Consider the following 17,689-nt stretch of genomic DNA (forward strand, 5'->3'; position numbering starts at 1 on the left):
TAAACAAAGATGTTGTGTCCGCCGAGAACTAAAAAAATAAATAAATATTAAAATTCTCTCTCTCGCTCTCCCTGTCTCTCTCTCACTCTCTCTTTAAAAAAAAAAAGAGTTAAATGGAAATAGTAACTAGAAGGAGTTATCTTACTGGATGGCTATTACTAAGTAATGCTTATAAAAAAAAAAAAATGGGCTGGGATTGTGGCTTAGCGGTAGAGCGCTCGCCTAGCACGGGCGGGGACCCAGGTTCAATCCTCAGCACCACAAAAATAAAGGCATTGTGTTGTGTCAATCTACACCTAAAAAATAAGTTTAAAAAAAAAAAAAAAGGAAACAGAGACAAATACATCTGGCCTTTCCTCCTCCCTGCCCAAGTTTACCTTTCAGCCAAGCACTGTCTTTTTCTGGTTGCACCTTGGAATCACTTGGGAAGGTTTTAAAAGCCATAGGTACTGCTTAGCACAGTGTCAAACACCTATTATCCCAGAAGCTCCAGAAGCTGAGGCAAGAGGATCACAAATTCAAAGCCAGCCTCAGTATCTGGGGAGACCCTGTCCTTAAATAAAATACAAAAAAAGGGGCTGGGGATGTGGCTCAGTGGTTAAGCGCCCCTGGGTTCAATCTCCAGTACAAAAAAAAATAAAAAAGCAAGCTTCAGTAGAGTGTTTTTTTTTTAAAGTTTTTTTTTGTGTGTAATTATGTGCAACACTATTGAGAATCTTTGAGTCTAAGACCTTGCTACTCAAATGCGACCATGGACCAGCGCCTGAGCTGAAAGCTTGATAAAAATGCCAGACTTCTGCATCCCCCTCCCAAATTGATGAATCAGGATCTGCATTTTGACAAGATCTGCAGTGGATTTAGAAGCACTGACCTCATTAGTATATTGTTCACTCATGTTCACCTCCCCAATCTAATCAGCTTGTACAACTTTTTTAAGCTGTAGGAGTGCCTTTCTGAATTTTTTCACTAAGACCTACAGAAATAAATGAATTTTACATCAAAATGTATAGCATATATACATATATGTAATGAAACAAAAATGTTTCTCACTCATTCCAAATGAGTCTCACTCATTCCACATATATTCTTGGTATCTACTTTGTGCTGGGCATTGTTCCAGTTACCTGTACCTAGGACAACAACAACAACAAAATCTGTGTGTGTGTGTGTGTGTATGGTGGGGGAGAATTAGAAAGTTAAAAATAAACCATGAATATGAAGGTTATACTAGAAGATTAATATGATAGAATTCTTTACTTTTTCTTTTTTGCAATGCTGGGGATTAAACCCAGGGCCTCAGGCATGCTAGGTGAGTGCTGTACCAACAAACCACATTCCCAGCTCTAAAATTTCTTGTAAAAGTTGCTTTTTTTTTTTTGTACTGGGGATTGAACTCAGGGACACTCAACCACTGAGCCACATCCCCAGCCCTATTTTGTATTTTATTTAGAGACAAGGTCTCACTGAGTTGCTTAGCACCTTGCTTTTGCTGAGGCTGGCTTTGAACTCTCAATCCTCCTGCCTCAGCCTCCTGAGCTGCTGGGATTACAGGCGTGCGCCCCTGTACCTGGCTGTAAAAGCTGCATTTTGAGGTAGGGAATTCTGGAGTGCTGGATATGTTCTGGATCTTAATTTGAGTGCTCGGTATATTCACTTGGTAAAAATCCAAATTTTTGTAATTTTCAGATGTGTGTTGCATGTCAATAAAAAGTAAAAAATATATTCTGGTATTTTCTTCTATTGCTCTTTCATTAAAAAGTTTTTAAAAAGCCAGTCAAAGTCCACTAGATTCAATTCACTTCCCACTATTAGGTTGCAATGGTAGTTTAAAAAATTTTGCTCGGGCTGGGATTGTGGCTTAGCAGTAGAGTGCTCGCCTAGCACGGGCGGGACCTGGGTTCAATTCTCAGCACCACATAAAACAAATAAAGGCATTGTGTTGTGCCCATCTACAAAAAAGATTCTCTCTCTCTTTAAAAAAAAAAAATTGCTCTACTTAAAAAAGCAAACCAGAGAGGAAAGCTGGAGCTGCGGGAGGGGAACATGTTGCAGTCATGTTGGAGTGGAACCAGTGCATGGCTGATGCGGTGGTGAAGATAGGTACTGGTTTGGGATTAGGAATTGTTTTCTCACTTACTTTCTTTTAAAAGAAAAATGTAGCTGTTAGCCTTTGGTTCTGGCATGGTGTCATAATGGGCAAAGTTACAACTTATGCAGTCGGGGAGAAATAAAGAATGTCCACCCACTTCTACCCTTTTCAATGCTTTATTCACTCAAATCACTCCATATAATTTCATTCTATAGGTTCTTAATCAAGAAAATGACGATCCTTAATGCTAGGCACTACAATAGACATAATCAATTCACAGCAAAAAATTCTAGATTAATTCTAAGCACTGCAAACACACTTAATCATGACAGGCTAGTGACAGACATTCCCTCTGCATGCTAAATTCAAGTGTCAGATCAAAAGTCTCGAGCCTTAGGCTCTAAGTCCAGCAGATGCACACTCACTCAGACCATGGTGATCAAATCAGGAATCAAAGCAGGCTTCTCCTAGGGTGGAGCTGATGGCCATCTGAGGAGAGGGTCATAGGGAGAAGTCCTTTTCTCACTAGAATCAAGAGGCTGCTGTAGAGTTTGAGAATGGCAAGAACAACGCAGAGGATCAGGCAGATGAGAAGAGTTGGGATGTCAGTCCAGGTCCTCATCAGGCTCTCAGGCTTGTGTGCATCAGTGTCGGCTGGCTGAATGTCTGTTCATTTGCTCCATCACTTATACTAAATTTTGGGGCTTCTGACCGACCTTTCAATCCCTATCAGCTGCTATCACCGGATTTCACAGTGATGCCTTTGGTCCTGACATTAAATCAGCTGGTCTGGTGGCCCCTCCCTGATTTTCTTGCTCCTTATCAGGGCAATGATAACATGCCAAAGACTTCACTCTGAGTTTGTCAGGGTGGGGAGAAGTGATTTGTTTGTGCCTGAGGGCCATACTGGAGAGCTCTGTAGGTGTGCCTTGTGAGACTGCAGGTTTTAAACTGGAGTTTTAAAATGGAGTTGCTTAGGCTAAGGTCTAAGGCCATCCTTACACACGGGATTGGGGATGGCCTACTCCAACTGCCAGCATGATTTCCAGGCTCCATATCTTCTACATGGAAAATATGTCAAAGAGCAGGAGCAGTGATGTATACTGAGAACATCCCAGTGGGAGGGCAAGAGAAATCATGTTTATTCCTGAGGAATACTGAAGTGTCTTGGAGTAAGCTGACATTCTTCTGGAACAATGTTATAAGTAATGCTTTAAACTCCAGCACATTGTTTATATATTTGAAACCAAGTCTTTCTTGTTTTGTATTTACTCTCTGGAAAATGTAAGGTCGTGATCTTAAATAAATTTAAACAAAAATTGGGTGGTAGTGGTAGGGAAGCAAACCAGAAAGAAAAAACTTTCACTCAGTAGCAGGATGCAGTCTTGGCTAAGCATCTGCTGCAGGTGTGAGCTGGGCTGCCCATCACCCCTGCAGTGCCTGCCCTGCCTTCTCGCTTACTCTGAAGGGCAACCACCTCATGGTGGAGGTTTTTCAGGGAATCACCAAAAGCTTCCTTCTGGCAGCTTGGGCCCCCTCTGTTTAGAACTAGACCTAAGCCCTTCTTCTTGTATAGTCATTCTGCTGTGGGCAGCTCTCCTAAAGTTCCAAATCTGGGAAGAGACTGGCTCAGGTACCTTAGAGGCTTGTGGTTTCCCCTGCAGCCACCTCCTAAATTTCTTGAGCCTTCTGCTTTTTTTTACTCGGAGGCTCTTTTCTCCATTACACTGTCAGCTTCATGCTGGCAAAGCGGACTTCCTAGGTGTTTTTCTGGCCACTTGTACTTGAGTTACAGAATGATGTGGAGATGGAGACAACCTCAAAGACATCTCCCAGCATGGCCCCAGAGTTCAATGGTATGATGAGCACAGTCTAGGAGTTGATGAAGAACTGGAGAAGATGAAGCAGGAGACTTTCTTCTTTCTCAAGTCTAAAGCTACAGGTAATCCTGCACTAGGTATTTGTAAGAAATATGGAGGCTGGAGTTGTGGCTCAGAAGTAGAGCACTTGCCTAGCACGCATGAGGCACTGGGTTTGATTCTCAGCACCACATAAAAATAAAATAAAGGTATTGTGTTCACCTATAATTAAAATAAGCATTAAAAAAAAGAAGAAGAAGTATGGATCTGGCTCTTGAGAGAAACTGGAGGAGGGGCTGGGGATGTGGCTCAAGTGGTAGGTAGCGCGCTCACCTGGCATGAGTGCGGCCCGGGTTCGATCCTCAGCACTACATACAAAGATGTTGTGTCTGCCGAAAAAAACTAAAAAAATAAATAAATATTAAAAAAATTCTCTCTCTCTCTCTAAAAAAAAAAAAGAGAGAAACTGGAGGAGAAATGGAAGAATGGGAGTCTGGACTCCCTGAAGAGAATCACCTAGGAGCTGTTTTGACCTCTTGCTTTGTTTGATTCGATGCTCGATAAGCTTGCAGGATAATTTGCTTCAAATCAGTTGTTTGCATCTATTGACCACTGAAATCTAGTTAGTCCTAATACTTCTTACAGCAAGCTTTCCAGGTTAATGTTGCTTTATTGTGCCTTAGTGATTCAGTGCATAGACTAGAGTCAAAAAACTGGATTTGATTTCTGGCTTTTCTACTGCTAGCTTTGTGACCCCAGCGTCACTTAAAGGTGGAGCCTATCATCTGTGAAATGGGGGAGGGGGGATAATATGCATCTTGCTGGGTTTCTGTGGTGGTTGCATGAGAATAAATGCAAAGTGCAATGCCCTATCCATAATTAGGTTCCTTAAACCTTAATGATTATCATTACTGAGGTATGTAGCTGAGAGAGGTTGGAAGAATCCCTGTTTTTTCCCCCAAATCTATTGAACTTCTGACTTTTTTTTCCTGAGAGGAGGCAACAAGGGAAAGACTCTGTCTATGGTAGGGTGTATTCACTTCCATGGCTCCATGGGGAAGGGATCCTATCACACATAGTATTATCAAGTAAGTAAGTAGAAAGTTGTCTTGCTTGCCTCACAGGGCAAGGCACCAACCCACATTCACCCACCCAGACTAGGCCCTGTGTAGGTATCTGGAACTCACTCCCTTTCTGGTTGTCTTACTGTCCTTTGGCTATGGTCTTTGGGCCTAATGCTGGACAATGTGTTTTTTACTGGACCTAAGTCCATCTGATCACCACTCAAAAGTCAGTACTCTAAAGTCAAGAGCTGATAGAAAGAGATCAGATTTATTCAAGGACTGGTATCCTGAGATGGGGTGAGAAAAGTTATTATCCCCCCACCAAAAGAATATATTGGGGAACTCAGGTACATGAAAAGACTTTTATAGAGAGGGAAAGGAGGATCAGAGGTATAAAATGCAGAAAGGTTAAGTGCTGAGCAGTTAAGTCTTCTGCCATCTATTGAGTCGTCCGTTTTTTCCCTCTGGCTAGAATACTTCCATTGCCTTGATCTCCTGGGGCTAGTTCTGGTAATTCTTTAGACAAACATTACTTTTCTGCTAGTTAAACCTCATAGCAACTTACTTTGGGTTTGAATATACACAGGACTAGAATAACATTGCACATTCTAATGTTATCTGAAGATCACCAGATATTTGGGTTTTACATATATAAAGAAAAATTTAGCAGTTAGCAATCATTAAGTGCGGCTTTTCTTCAGATTTTAGAATTGGGGTAAAGGGAGAGGAAGTCCAATTTATCAAAGGGGTAAATAGTGTTACCCCTGCCTATTCCCTGATGTTGAATCCTTCATTCTTTTTTTTTTTTTGGTTCTGGGAATTGAACTCAGAGGCTCTCTACCACTGAGCCACATCCCCAGACCTATTTTGTATTTTATTTACAGTCAGGGGTTCACACTGAGTTGCTTAGCACCTTGATTTTGCTGAGGCTGGCTTTGAGTTCATGATCCTCCTGTCTCAGCCTCCTGAGCCGAAGGGATTACAGGCATGGGCCACCACACCTGGCTTCATTCATTCTTGAGTTGCTTTGTTATACCCATTTTATAGATGAGAAAGAGACAGTAACAGGGCTGAGTGGCCCTAAGTCTGTGGGTTCTAAGTCCTGCTGCCTAGGGCTGCCTCATTGAGGGTTGGACCTGGGTTTCCAGGCTGCAATGTTACTAAGAATCAGAAATTTGAGTTTTCTCCTTATATGTGTATGTGAGCAGGGAGAAGAGGACTTGTGAGGGAGCAATGCAGGAAAAAGGCCCCCCCTTTGCTTGGACTATTTCTGCTCAAGGCCCCAGAGAGAAATGTCACAGGCATGAGACAAATTCTCCCTTGTTCAGAATCCCTTCCTTAGCCTAGGGAAAGAGTGCAGAAGGCCCAGGTTCCTAGACTCCCAGGCTGCTACAGAGATTAGGATTAGAGTCCCACCTCACTGGTTGTGACCTTGGAAACCTTACAAACCACCCTCCTCACTTAGAGCCAAGCAATTGAGGTTGGTGGTGACATTTTAACTCACAGGGTAAATAAGCAGCTGCTGAACCGCTATTTAGATGGCAGACTCGCATTCCAGTGCTCCCCATCTCCCTTAATTCAGTGAGACCTCCCAACTTTCGCTTCACCTTTCCTGCCTTTGGTACTGTAGGAAGGCCAGAGCCAGCCAGTGGCGGGTGGGAAAATAGGGGGTGGATCCGGGGGGCCCAGAGGAGGAGGCGGTGGAGAAGTAATGGGCCTGGGCCCTTTAAGAGGGCGGACCGAATCAGCCGGGTCCCGCCCCCCCCGGGGCGGCGCAGGCGCGCGCGGGCTCCGGGAAACCGGGTGGGCGCTCGCGCGTTGACGGCCGGCGCGCGGGGCCGCAGCACCTGCGGGGGCCGGCGCGGGGCGCGGCGCCCGGCGGCCGACGTCAACGCCCGGAGGCGAGGGTGGGGAGGAGGGCTCGCGACGCGGAGGCGGCCGTGAAGCGGTTGGGGTGGGGACCCTGCAGCCCCCTCCCCTGGGGGCTGAGGCGGAAGGAGCCGGGCGGGGGGCGGTGTGAGCGGGCGCCTAGGGCAGCACCATCTGGAGGGGCGGGAGCGCGCGGCCTCTCGGGGGCAGGCGAGTGCGCTGGGCTTTGGGGGCGGGGGGTCCCCGGCGGGGAGCCCAGGAGGAGCGTGGCGGGCTTAGCCCAGCGCTGCCGGAGCAACAGCCGCAACGAGTCGGGGTTCTCAGCTGGGGCCCGCAGCAGCTCCGCGGGCTGAAGCTCGGCGTGGAGGAGCAGGGCGGGGTGGGTCCGGCCGTGCAGGAGGAGGGCGGGGTGGGTCTGGGGGTACAGGAGCGGGGCGGTCGCGGGCACGAGCCCAACCTGGGAGTGGTGTGGGGGCCGACAAACGGCGTGGATTGGAGGCATTCGCCTGGGTGGAAGGGCTCGGCCGGCTGGCCTGTGGCGCAGGAGGAGGGTCTGGGGCCCCGCAAGCAACACCAGGAGAAGGGGGGAGGCAGCCCCGCAGTGCAGGAGCGGGGCGAGGCCCGCGCCGGGGTGCAGGAACGGGGGGAGGGGAGCCCACGCAGGCTGCTGCAGCAGCCTGAGCAACTGCCGGGGTTCGGGGACGGCTTCTGTGAGCGCGGGGAGGGGCTCGAAAGTTCGGGCGAGCAGGGTGAGCAGAATTGGGAGAGCTGCGGGCACCTCAGACTCGAGGCGGGGGTCCTGGGAGCGGCCCCAGCGCGCCAAGACACTCTTGAGCTGGTGGGGAGGGCCCGGCCTGTGGGCCCCCAGGGGCCTGACGGGGAAGGGCGCCTGGGAGTGCAGGAAGCAAATTGGCTGCCAGGTGTGCAGGAGGGACAAGTGGTTTGGGCTGTCCAGGAAACGTATCTGAACGGGAAGGGGTCCCAGGAGGGAGAGGGACCCCCCGAGGGGCACAGGACCCGCAGGCGCAGGCGTAGGAGGAGGTGGTAACCCGCAGGCCACCAGCTTGGCACTGGGATCCCTCCAGGGCCGAAGGGAGTACAAGATGTAGGAGGTTGGGGATTGGGGCACAGAACAGCACTGTGAACCTGAGAGCTTCTGAAGCCATTGCCCAAGGGCAGGAAGTGGCCTGCGGGATCCTCTTCTGCTTCTTCCTCCTGGGCATCATCGAAGATTTTTCTGCAGGGAGGCAGCTGAAAGAGGCAGGTAAGGAAGCCCAGTTCTGTTCTTAGCAGGAGTTGATGTGTTTGGAAGCCCAAAAGAGGGTGCTTTCTAAACTGCTTTTGTGTTCTTTTAGGTTGACGTTTCCCTCCAGTAATGTATATAGCGAATGGAGTGATGGAGCAGCCATCTCCTAGCCTAGACTGGATAGGAGATCCTCTGGGTGGTTGCCAGGTCTGGGCAGAGGGAAAACAGGGATAGTCCCAGGTTTTAAGTTGCAGGGGAAGTAATTACCCCCTCCACCTGTCTACTGATGGAATTTGGGGGTGCCTCCACACAATAGTGTTCATGTTGTGATCAGCACAAGTTGCCTCCAGCCACTAAGAAAGGAAGAAGGCATCAGACCCTTGTAACCCTGTTGGCCACATGAGCTGAGATGTAAGTGTGGCAGCCAGTAGCTTGGGCACGAGCCTGATCTGCTCCTGCCATGAGGTCTTGTCATGGTTGATTTATACTAATGGCCCAGAGCCAAGGTTGAAAAGTGGGGAGAAGAGCAGAGAGCAACTTGTGAGGTCTTTTGTCTGAGTGGGACCTTGGGATCCCAATGTGAAAAAGGTGGGAGAGGAAGGTGTACCTGCACTGCTGCACTCTGGACTGTGTCTGTGGTGCAGGCCTTAACCTCACCCAGTGGAGATTGACAGATGGGTAGCTGTGGTGTTGTGGGCCCTTCATCCTGTAGGGCCCACTCCTGGCCCAGCCTAGAGGTGGGGCTTACAGAGGCCAGGGCCAGAGGCTAGATTTGACTTCTTATTGACCCATGTGGCCTGAATGCCAGCCCTGCTCATTCCTGGGGTGGTTTGGGGGCTTGGTTAGCAGCTTATGGGCTTTATCTTTCTAGGGCTGTTCACTCCTTTCCTGGCACTGTCAGGGTTGTTGGTGGTTTCTGTAGTTCTCAGGTAGGGATGCATGCAGAGTTGCTGCCTGCTTCAGGACCTTAACCAGGACCCATGTTTGCCTCAACCTTGAGTGGCTGAGTCAGATAACTCCCAGACCCCAGTGCTCCTGAACTATACTGGGTGGAGATACAGCTTTCCTGTGGAGGCAGAGGGAGTGGTGGTGGTGGTGGCTGGGACTGCTGGAGAAGCCGGTTAGCCTGCTACTCATGCAAACCCAAACTCGTCTGTCAGCTTCATCCCGTGCCTGTCACACTGCCTCCCGAACACTCACCGGAAATTCAGCTGCAGTGTCCATGGTGCCTGGCTCTTCTGGAATGGCCAGAGGGGTTCTGGCTCTCTGGCTTCAGAGGAGAGAATTGTCTGTTCTAAGCACGTATACACAAGCATATATACACCTCCACCTACTTGTTTAGGTCTACTTTTTTGAATTTGTGATAGATGAAGAGAAGGAGAAAGGTTTTAGTATTAGGCTTATCTGTTTTGATTTGGTGATACCATTGATTCCTAGTTCTGTAACCTTGGGTAAGATAACATCTCTGGGTTTGTTTCCTTGTCTATTCAGTGGGCCATGACTCCTTCAGAGTTCTGAGTGCAGTGGTACCTGCCTGGTTTCCACCTCTCGGAATCTCTGATCAGCAACAGATGTTGGGGAGACAGGATCATATCTCTTAAGTCTGAGATTACCACCCTGCTCTGTGCTTATTCTGGAAGATGTTTTTTTTTTTGTTGTTGTTCTTAATAAGCTTTATTAAGGTATAATGACATGGTAAACTGAACATACTTAAAACATACAATATACAATTTAATTAGTTCAACATTGTGTGTATCCTTTGAAGCCATCACCATTAACAAAGTAGTGAATATGCCCAGGGTTTTTTTTTTGTTTGTTTGTTTGTTTTTGTCCTTAGGAATTCATTTCACCTCTCTTCTGTTGTTCCCTCCTCAGGTAATACACTGATCTGCTTTCTGTCAATCTGAGTTTGTAGTATCTAGCATTTTGTGTACATGGAAATCAAATGGCATGTGCCCTTTTTAGGGTCTGGCTTTTGCGTATTAACTTTTGAAATTCATCCTCATTGTTGCATATATCAGAGGTTTATCCTCTTATTGCTGAGTATGCTGTTGCACGCATATGCCACAGTATCTATTCATTTACCTGTTGGATTGTTTTCAGTTTTGGGTATTACAAATAAAGCTTCTATGAACATTTATCTTAGTCTTTGTTTAGATATATGGTGTTTTTTTCCTCTTGGGTAAATCTCCAGGACTGTAATGATTGGATCATATAGTAGGATAGTAGGTAAACATTTAGCTCTCAAGAAACTGGCATATTGATCACATTTCCCCATTAATTTGTACAATTTTTGTTTTTATGAAGTAGTTAAATAAATTTATTTATTTTTTGTTCTGTATGTGTTTATTTCTTTATTAAATCATAAATTTAATTTTTACAAATTTTAAAATAAATGAAAAAATACCTAGAATTAAAAGAGGTATGAGAGGGCTGGGATTGTTGCTCAGTGGTTGAGCACTCGCATGTGTGAGGCATTGGTTTAGATTCTCAGCACAGCATATAAATAAATGAATAAAATAAAGGCCCATCAACAACTAAAAGAATATTAAAAAAAAAAACAAAACTGGGCATGGTGGCACATGCTTGTAGTCTAGGCTGAGGCAGGAAGATGGCTTGAGCCCAGTAGCTCAGAGCCTGCCTGGGCAGCCCGGTAAAACCCCAGCTCAAAACAAAAAACTGCAGGACTGTTTTCCAAAGTGGTTGAACAATTTGGTATACAACCAGCACTTCATATGGTTAGTCTCTTTAATTTTAGACATTCTAATGTGTCTGTAATGGTATCTGATTATAGTTTCAGTTTGTATTTCCTTAATGACTAATGCTGAACATCTTTTCATGTCCTTATTTTCAAACTACAGTTTTGGTGATGTGTCTCTTCAGATTGTTTACCCATTTCTAATTGTGTGTTTTTTATAATGTTAAGTTTTGAAAAGTTTTTTTTTAAATATTTATTTTTTAGTTATAGGAGGACACAATATCTTTATTTTATTTTTATGTGATGCTGAGGATCGAACCCAGTGCCTCATGCATGGTAGGCGAGTGCTCTACCTCTGAGCCACAACCCCCCAGTTCCTTGAAAAGATTTTTGTATTCTGGATATAAGCCCTTTGTTAGGTATCTGTTTTGCAAATCTTTCAGTTTGTAGTTTGCAACTTAATTCTCTTAACATTGTGTTTTTGAAGAGAAGGTTTTATGTTTTTGTTTTTGGTGGTACTGGGGATTGAATCCAGGGATACTCTTTCACTGAGCTACATCCTCAGTCCTTTTTATTTTTTATTTTGAAACAGGATCTTGCTAAGTTACTTAGGGCCTCGCTAAGTTGCCAAGGCTGGCCTCAAACTTGCAATCCTCCTGCCTCAGTCTTCTGAGTCACTGGAATGACAGGTGTGTGCTATCATGCCTGGCTTAATTTTTTTTATGGCTTTTTAATCTTTAAAATCTGCTTTATTGTTATTTGTTTTGTGGTAATAGGGAATGAACTTGGTGTACTCTACATCCCCAGATCTTTTAATTTTTTATTCTGAGATAGGTCTCACTAAATTGCCCAGGCTGTTTTTTTTTTTTTTCTTTTTTTGGGGGGGGGGGTGTGGGGGTTACTGGGGGGTTGAACTCAGGGGCACTCGACCACTGAGCCTATTCCCAGCCCTATTTTGTGTTAGAGGCAGGATCTCACTGAGTTTTTTAGTGCCTCGCTGTTGATGAGGCTGGCTTTGAACTTGTGATCTTCCTGTCTCAGCCTCCTGAGCTGCTGGGATTACAGACTGGTTTTGAATTTGTGATTCTTTTGCCTCAGCCTCCCATGTAGCTAGGATTGTATGTGTGCCACCATGCCCAGCTTAAAAGCTATTTTAATTGTGGTGAATATATATAATATAAATTTACCATTTTAATGTTTTTTTTAATGTGCTGTTCAGTGGTATTGAAACGTTTATAATATTTTATCTTGAATAATTGAAATTCTGTACCCAATTCCAGGCAACCACTCATTCTACTTTCTTTCTGTCTTTATAAGTTTGCCTACTCTAGGTGATTCATGGGAGTAGAAACATATAGTATCATCAAATAGTATTTCTATTTTGTGACTGGCTTGTTTTACTTAGCATAAATTCATTTATGTTGTAGCATGTCAGAATTTTTTTTTTTAAGGCTGAACAATTCTATCAGTATTCCACATTTTGATTATCTATTAATGCATTTATAGATATTTGGGTTACATATACCTTTTAGCTCTTGTCAATAATACTTCCATAAGATGATATTGTTTTACATTTCAGTATATTGTTCCTGATAGATAAATACTTTTTCTTCTGTCTCTCCTCCCTTCTCTCCTTCCTTCCCCCTCCTTTTCTTGGTATTAGGGATTGAGCCCAGGGCACTCTGCATCTGAGCTATGTCCCCCAGCCTTTTAGAGCTTTGTCCCCTTTTTAATTTTGAGACATGTTCTCACTGGGTTGCAGAGGCTAGTCTTGAACTTGATATCTTCCTGCCTTAACCTCCCAAGTTGCTGGGATTACAGGTCTGTGCTGCTGCACCTAACATAAATACTATTGATTTTTTGATATGGAACTTGAATCCTGCAACCTTGCTAAACTGACTTATTCTCGTAGATTTTTTGGTAGCTTCCAGAATCTACATAAATCATCATGCCATCTGCTAATAAAAACAGTTTTACTTCTTTCTGATCTTTATGCCTGTTACTACTTCTTTTTTTTTTAATTGATTTTATTTTTTAACTACATGACAGCAGAATGCATTATGTTACTTCTTTTTCTTACTTGATTGCACTGGCTAGATCCTCTGGTGCAGTGTTTTTTGTTGTTGTGGTTGTTTTGTGTTTTTTTTTTTTTGTATAGAGGATGTAACCCAGGATCATTTTACCACTGAGCTACATCCCCATCCCTTTTTAAATTTTACACTAAGTTGCTTAAGGTCTTGCTAAGTTGCTGAGGCTGGTTTTTGAACTCGGGATCTTTCTGCCTCATACTCCCCAGCTGTTGCGATGCAGGTGTGTACCACTGAGAGTTTTAATCAGGAAAGAATGTTATTTTGTGTGTGTGTGTGTGTGTGTGTGCCTTTCAAAATGATATTGGATTCTGTCTTCTAGTTTTTTAGCATGGTGAATTACACTGAATAGTTTTTCAAATGTTAACCTCATATTTCTGGGACAAACTCCACTTGGTTATGCTATAATTTATATTATAACTATCTGTGTATGTAAGTGGATTATGTTTGCTAAGGAATTTTTTTTTTTTTTTTTTTTTTGGTACCGGGGATTGAATCTAAGGACACTTAACCACTGAGCCACATCCCAAGCCCTTTTTATTTTTGCTTTGAGACACTGTCTCCTTAAGTTGCTTAGTGCCTAACTAAGTTGCTAAGGCTGGTTTTGAACTTGCCATCCTCTTGCCTTAGCCTCTCAAGCCATTGGGATTACAGGTGTGTACCACCATGCCCTTGCTAAGGAATTTGTTGAGTGTTTTTGTATCTTTGTTTATGGATCATTTTCTTGTAATGTCTATAAGATTTATAGTATACATCTTTAACTTATAACACCTTCAAGTGATATTAGTATAAAAACTTAAAATGGTGTTTTATTTCTCCCTCTTGTTATGCTATTATTGTCAAAAGTATGTTATATAAGACTGGTGGCACGCACCTGTAATCTCTGACTCAGGAGGCTAAGGCAGAAGAATCATAAGTTTTGAGGCTAACCTCAGCAACTTAGCAAGACCCTATCTCAAAATAAGAAGGGCTGGGGATGTGACTTTGTGGTAAAGCACCCCTGAATATAATCCCCAGTACAAAATTAAAAAAAAAAAAACCAGAAAACTGTGTTATAAACTCATACTACATTCACCTATTAAAGTGATTTGAATAAGAAGGAAAAAAATCTATTTTACCCATGTAGTTACAATTGTACAGTTTCTAGTGCTGTTCATTTCTTTGCATAGATCTGTATTTCTAATGGTATTATTATTATTTTTTATTAGAGGGAGTTCCTTTAACATTTATTGTAGTGTGAGTCTACTGGTGATGAATTCTTTCAGCTTTTGTATATCTAAAAGGGTATTTTGCATTATATTTCAAAGATATTACTGTTTTTCTGTTGGAATAAAACTCTAGGTTATCAAATTTCTTTTAGTTCTTCTTGTGTGTATGTGTGTGTGTGTGTGTGTATGCATGTGCGCTGCTGGGGAACAAACCCAGGGCCTTGGGCCTTGGGTATTCGAGGCAAGCACTCTGCCACTGAACTAAATCCCAGCTCACTCTTTCAGTACTATAGTTGTGTTATGCCATTATTTTCACACTTCCTGTTGTTTTTGCAAGAAATTGGCTGTCATCTTTGTTCCTCCATACATTACATGTCTTCTCCCTCTCCTACTACTTAAGTTATTATAATTAACATATTAATTATACAGATAAGTGGCTTTCATTGTGACATTTCCATACTTGCAGATATTTTGCTTTGATCATGTTCACTGTTCCTGTGTCTGGTATTGTTACTTAAAATTTTTTTCTCTTTATCACTGATTTTGAGCAATTTGATTATGATGTGCCTTGAGGTAGTTTTCATATATTATACTGATGTCCATTGAACTTCTTGGATCTGTGGGCTTATGGTTTTAACCAAATTTGGAGAAATTTCAGCCATTATCTCTTCAAATATTCCTTTTATCCTCAACTATCTGTCATCTTCTCAGGAACTCCAGTTATACATATATTTTTCCCCCCTCTGTACTGGGGATTGAACCCAGAAAATACTAGACACGCTCTGCCACTGAGCTACATCCCCAATCCTTTTATTTTGAAACAAGTTCTTGCTCAGTTGCCCATGCTGGCCTCAAACTTGGATCTTCCTGCCTCAGCTTCCCTGCAGCTGGAATGGTAGGTGTGTGCCACCGTATTCATCTCCTGCTTTATTTATTTTTAAATTTCTTTTTCCATTGTGTGTGTGTTTTGGATAGTTGTTTTTTTTTTTTTTCAGCATCTTTAAGTTTACCATGTTTTTCTTCAGTAGTGTCTAATCTGCTGTTGAGTCCATTTTCCATTCAGTATATTACTGTCATGAATTGTCATTTTTATTTTAGAAAGTTTTAGCAGGGGAGGGGTACTGGGAATTGAACACAGGGGTGCTTTACCACTGAGCTACATCCCCAGCCCTTTTAAAAAAAATTTTTATTTTGATACAGGGTCTTGCTAAGTTGCTGAGGCTGGCCTTGACCTTGAGATCCTCCTGCTTCAGCCTCCAGAGTTACCGGGATTATAAGTATACACCACCATATCTGGCTATTTTAGAAATTTGATTTGGATCTTTTTTTTTAAAAAAAAGTCTCAGCTTTTTGAACATGTGGAAAGTAGTTATAAAAACTATTTCATAAGCCCATGAGCTGATATGTACTAGGCAAGTACTCTATTACTAATTTATACCCACATCCCATATTTACTAATTCTTACATCTTGTCAATTCTGGGTTGTTTGGGATTGGTTACTTCATCTCCTTGTTATAAGTCATAGTTTCCTGCTTTTTTTCACACCTGGTAATTTTTGTTTGGATGCCAGACAATGTGAATTTCACCTAATTGTTTGCTGAATATTTTTGAATTCTTATAAAAATTCTTGAGTTTTGTTCTGGAATGCAGTTACATGGCTTGGAGATGATTTGTTCTTTTTGGGTCTTGTTTTGCTAGGTGGGACCAGAGCCATACTCAGTCTAGGGCTAATAATAACCCCACTGCTGAGGCAAGACCCTCTGGTGAATTCTATCCAGGGCCTACCTTTTCCAATCTGGCAGGTGAGAACAAGCAGGGAGTAGCAGCAGGTCACAGGATGTTCTCCAGACTTGATGTCTCTTTTCAGGCTGGCATGATGTCCCCCTCCCATCCCCTCCTTTCCTTTTCCAAGGCCCTTATTGTTGTGTTTGTTTGTGTTTCAGCTGATCCCTGTTAAATCTGATCCTTCTTATCCTGCATTGGTCAGTAAGATGAGGATCTGACTTCCATTCACCCATTCTCACCCTTCCACTCTTCCCATCTTTAATATATCCACTCTAGATTTTTTTTTTTTTTTTTGCTTTAACTGATTGTGCTTACGTTATTATATCATAAAATGTGATGGCTTTTCCTTTTCTGAACAACTTTTTGTTCTCTCTGTAGTTGTTTTTGTTTGCTTAGGTTTTTTTCTTTTCTTTTTTTTTGGGGGGGGTGGCACTGGGGATTGAACCCAGGGCCTTATATATGAGAGGCAAGCACTCTACCAACTGAGCTATATCCCCAACCCTTGTTTTCTTTTTATTTAATTATTTTTTTTTTCTGTGTTAGAGATTGAATCTAGGACCTTTTTTATACTAGGCAAGCTCTTTACTACTGAGCTATATACTCTAGTCCTGCCAAGTGTTCTGTGTACCTTTTGATTAGTCACATTCTTCACTAACTGTCTAAATTTCCCAAGATGTCAGTTCCATTAGGTATTCTGTCAAATTCATTTTTCTGAAGAAGACTCTTTAACATCCTTCTGCCCTATGACAGCACAGACTAGGCAACCTTCAAAATCCTGGGCATTTCCTTTACTGCCCTTCTACTTCCTGTATCCCTAGTCTTCCCCTTGGGTGCTTTACTCTCTAGTTTCAGTACAGCATATTCTCTGTAGTTTCGGGAGAGAGGACCATGTTCGGGTGGTAGGTTTGAGACTGTGCCACCCTGACCCTGGATAATTCGGTTGATAAATGAATATAGAAATCTGGGTTGGAAATTTTTTTCTTTCACCATCTTCAGGACATTACTCAATGGACCTTTTAGGTTCCAGAGTTCATATTGCAGTCTAATATAATTCCACATTCTTTGTGAGGATGAGCTGTTAATACTATTTTATACCGTGAGGTAGTCTGCATCTCATTTAAAAAAAAAATCTTTCCAAGAAGGCTTGCCTTGTTAAAGTTTAGAGGACTCCATTAAAAAAAAAAAAAAAAAAAAAAGTGTGAAAATCTAATCAGGAAAAAATTCTCAGAACAATTTTTGGGTTATTTAGACCCATTAACTTATGTTTATGATCTTGGTGTGAAGGGCATTTTAAAAAATGGTTCAGGTTAACAGTGGAGATAATATCTGAGAACAGACTGTTCTGGCGAGGACAAATGATTGGCATAATTATGGGCTTTCATCAGAGCTATGGTTCTCAGCTCCAGTTTGGATCTATTGAAGAAGCTTCAAGATATGATGCCTGAGACTCACTTAGACCGAGTCGATCAGAATCTCCGAGGATGCCCAAACATTGACAGTTTTCAAGCTTGCAGTTGACTTTAATACATATGAAGGCAAAAAACCTAGAGCTTAGAAGGCCTTTACTTTTCAGTTTGTGCTTTATGGACCAGCACAACAGCATCACTTGGGAAATTGTTAGAATAGAGACTCTTGGGCACCACTCCAATTCTGTGGGATCAGGATCTATATTTGTTATTTCTATATTCACTAAAATTTGAAAGACAAGTGAATTAACCTCATTTATCCATATGACAAATATTTACAAGCACCCATTGTATGCCAGAGTCTGCTAGAATGGGGAT

The 17,689-nt window shown here is 42.9% G+C and overlaps 1 protein-coding gene across 1 annotated transcript in view; it reads left to right on the top strand.

Annotated features, from left to right (window-relative positions):
• Window positions 1-7,535: 7,535 nt before the first annotated feature.
• Tnk2 (tyrosine kinase non receptor 2) overlaps window positions 7,536-17,689 on the top strand; it is a 46,847-nt gene continuing 36,693 nt past the window's right edge. The window contains exon 1 of the mRNA XM_071615229.1: window positions 7,536-8,145. The gene's annotated coding sequence lies outside the window, so the exon portion shown is untranslated. The remainder of the gene's footprint in view (window positions 8,146-17,689) is intronic.

This window comes from Marmota flaviventris, chromosome 8, assembly GCF_047511675.1.
Source record: "Marmota flaviventris isolate mMarFla1 chromosome 8, mMarFla1.hap1, whole genome shotgun sequence".
Lineage (NCBI taxonomy): Eukaryota > Metazoa > Chordata > Mammalia > Rodentia > Sciuridae > Marmota > Marmota flaviventris.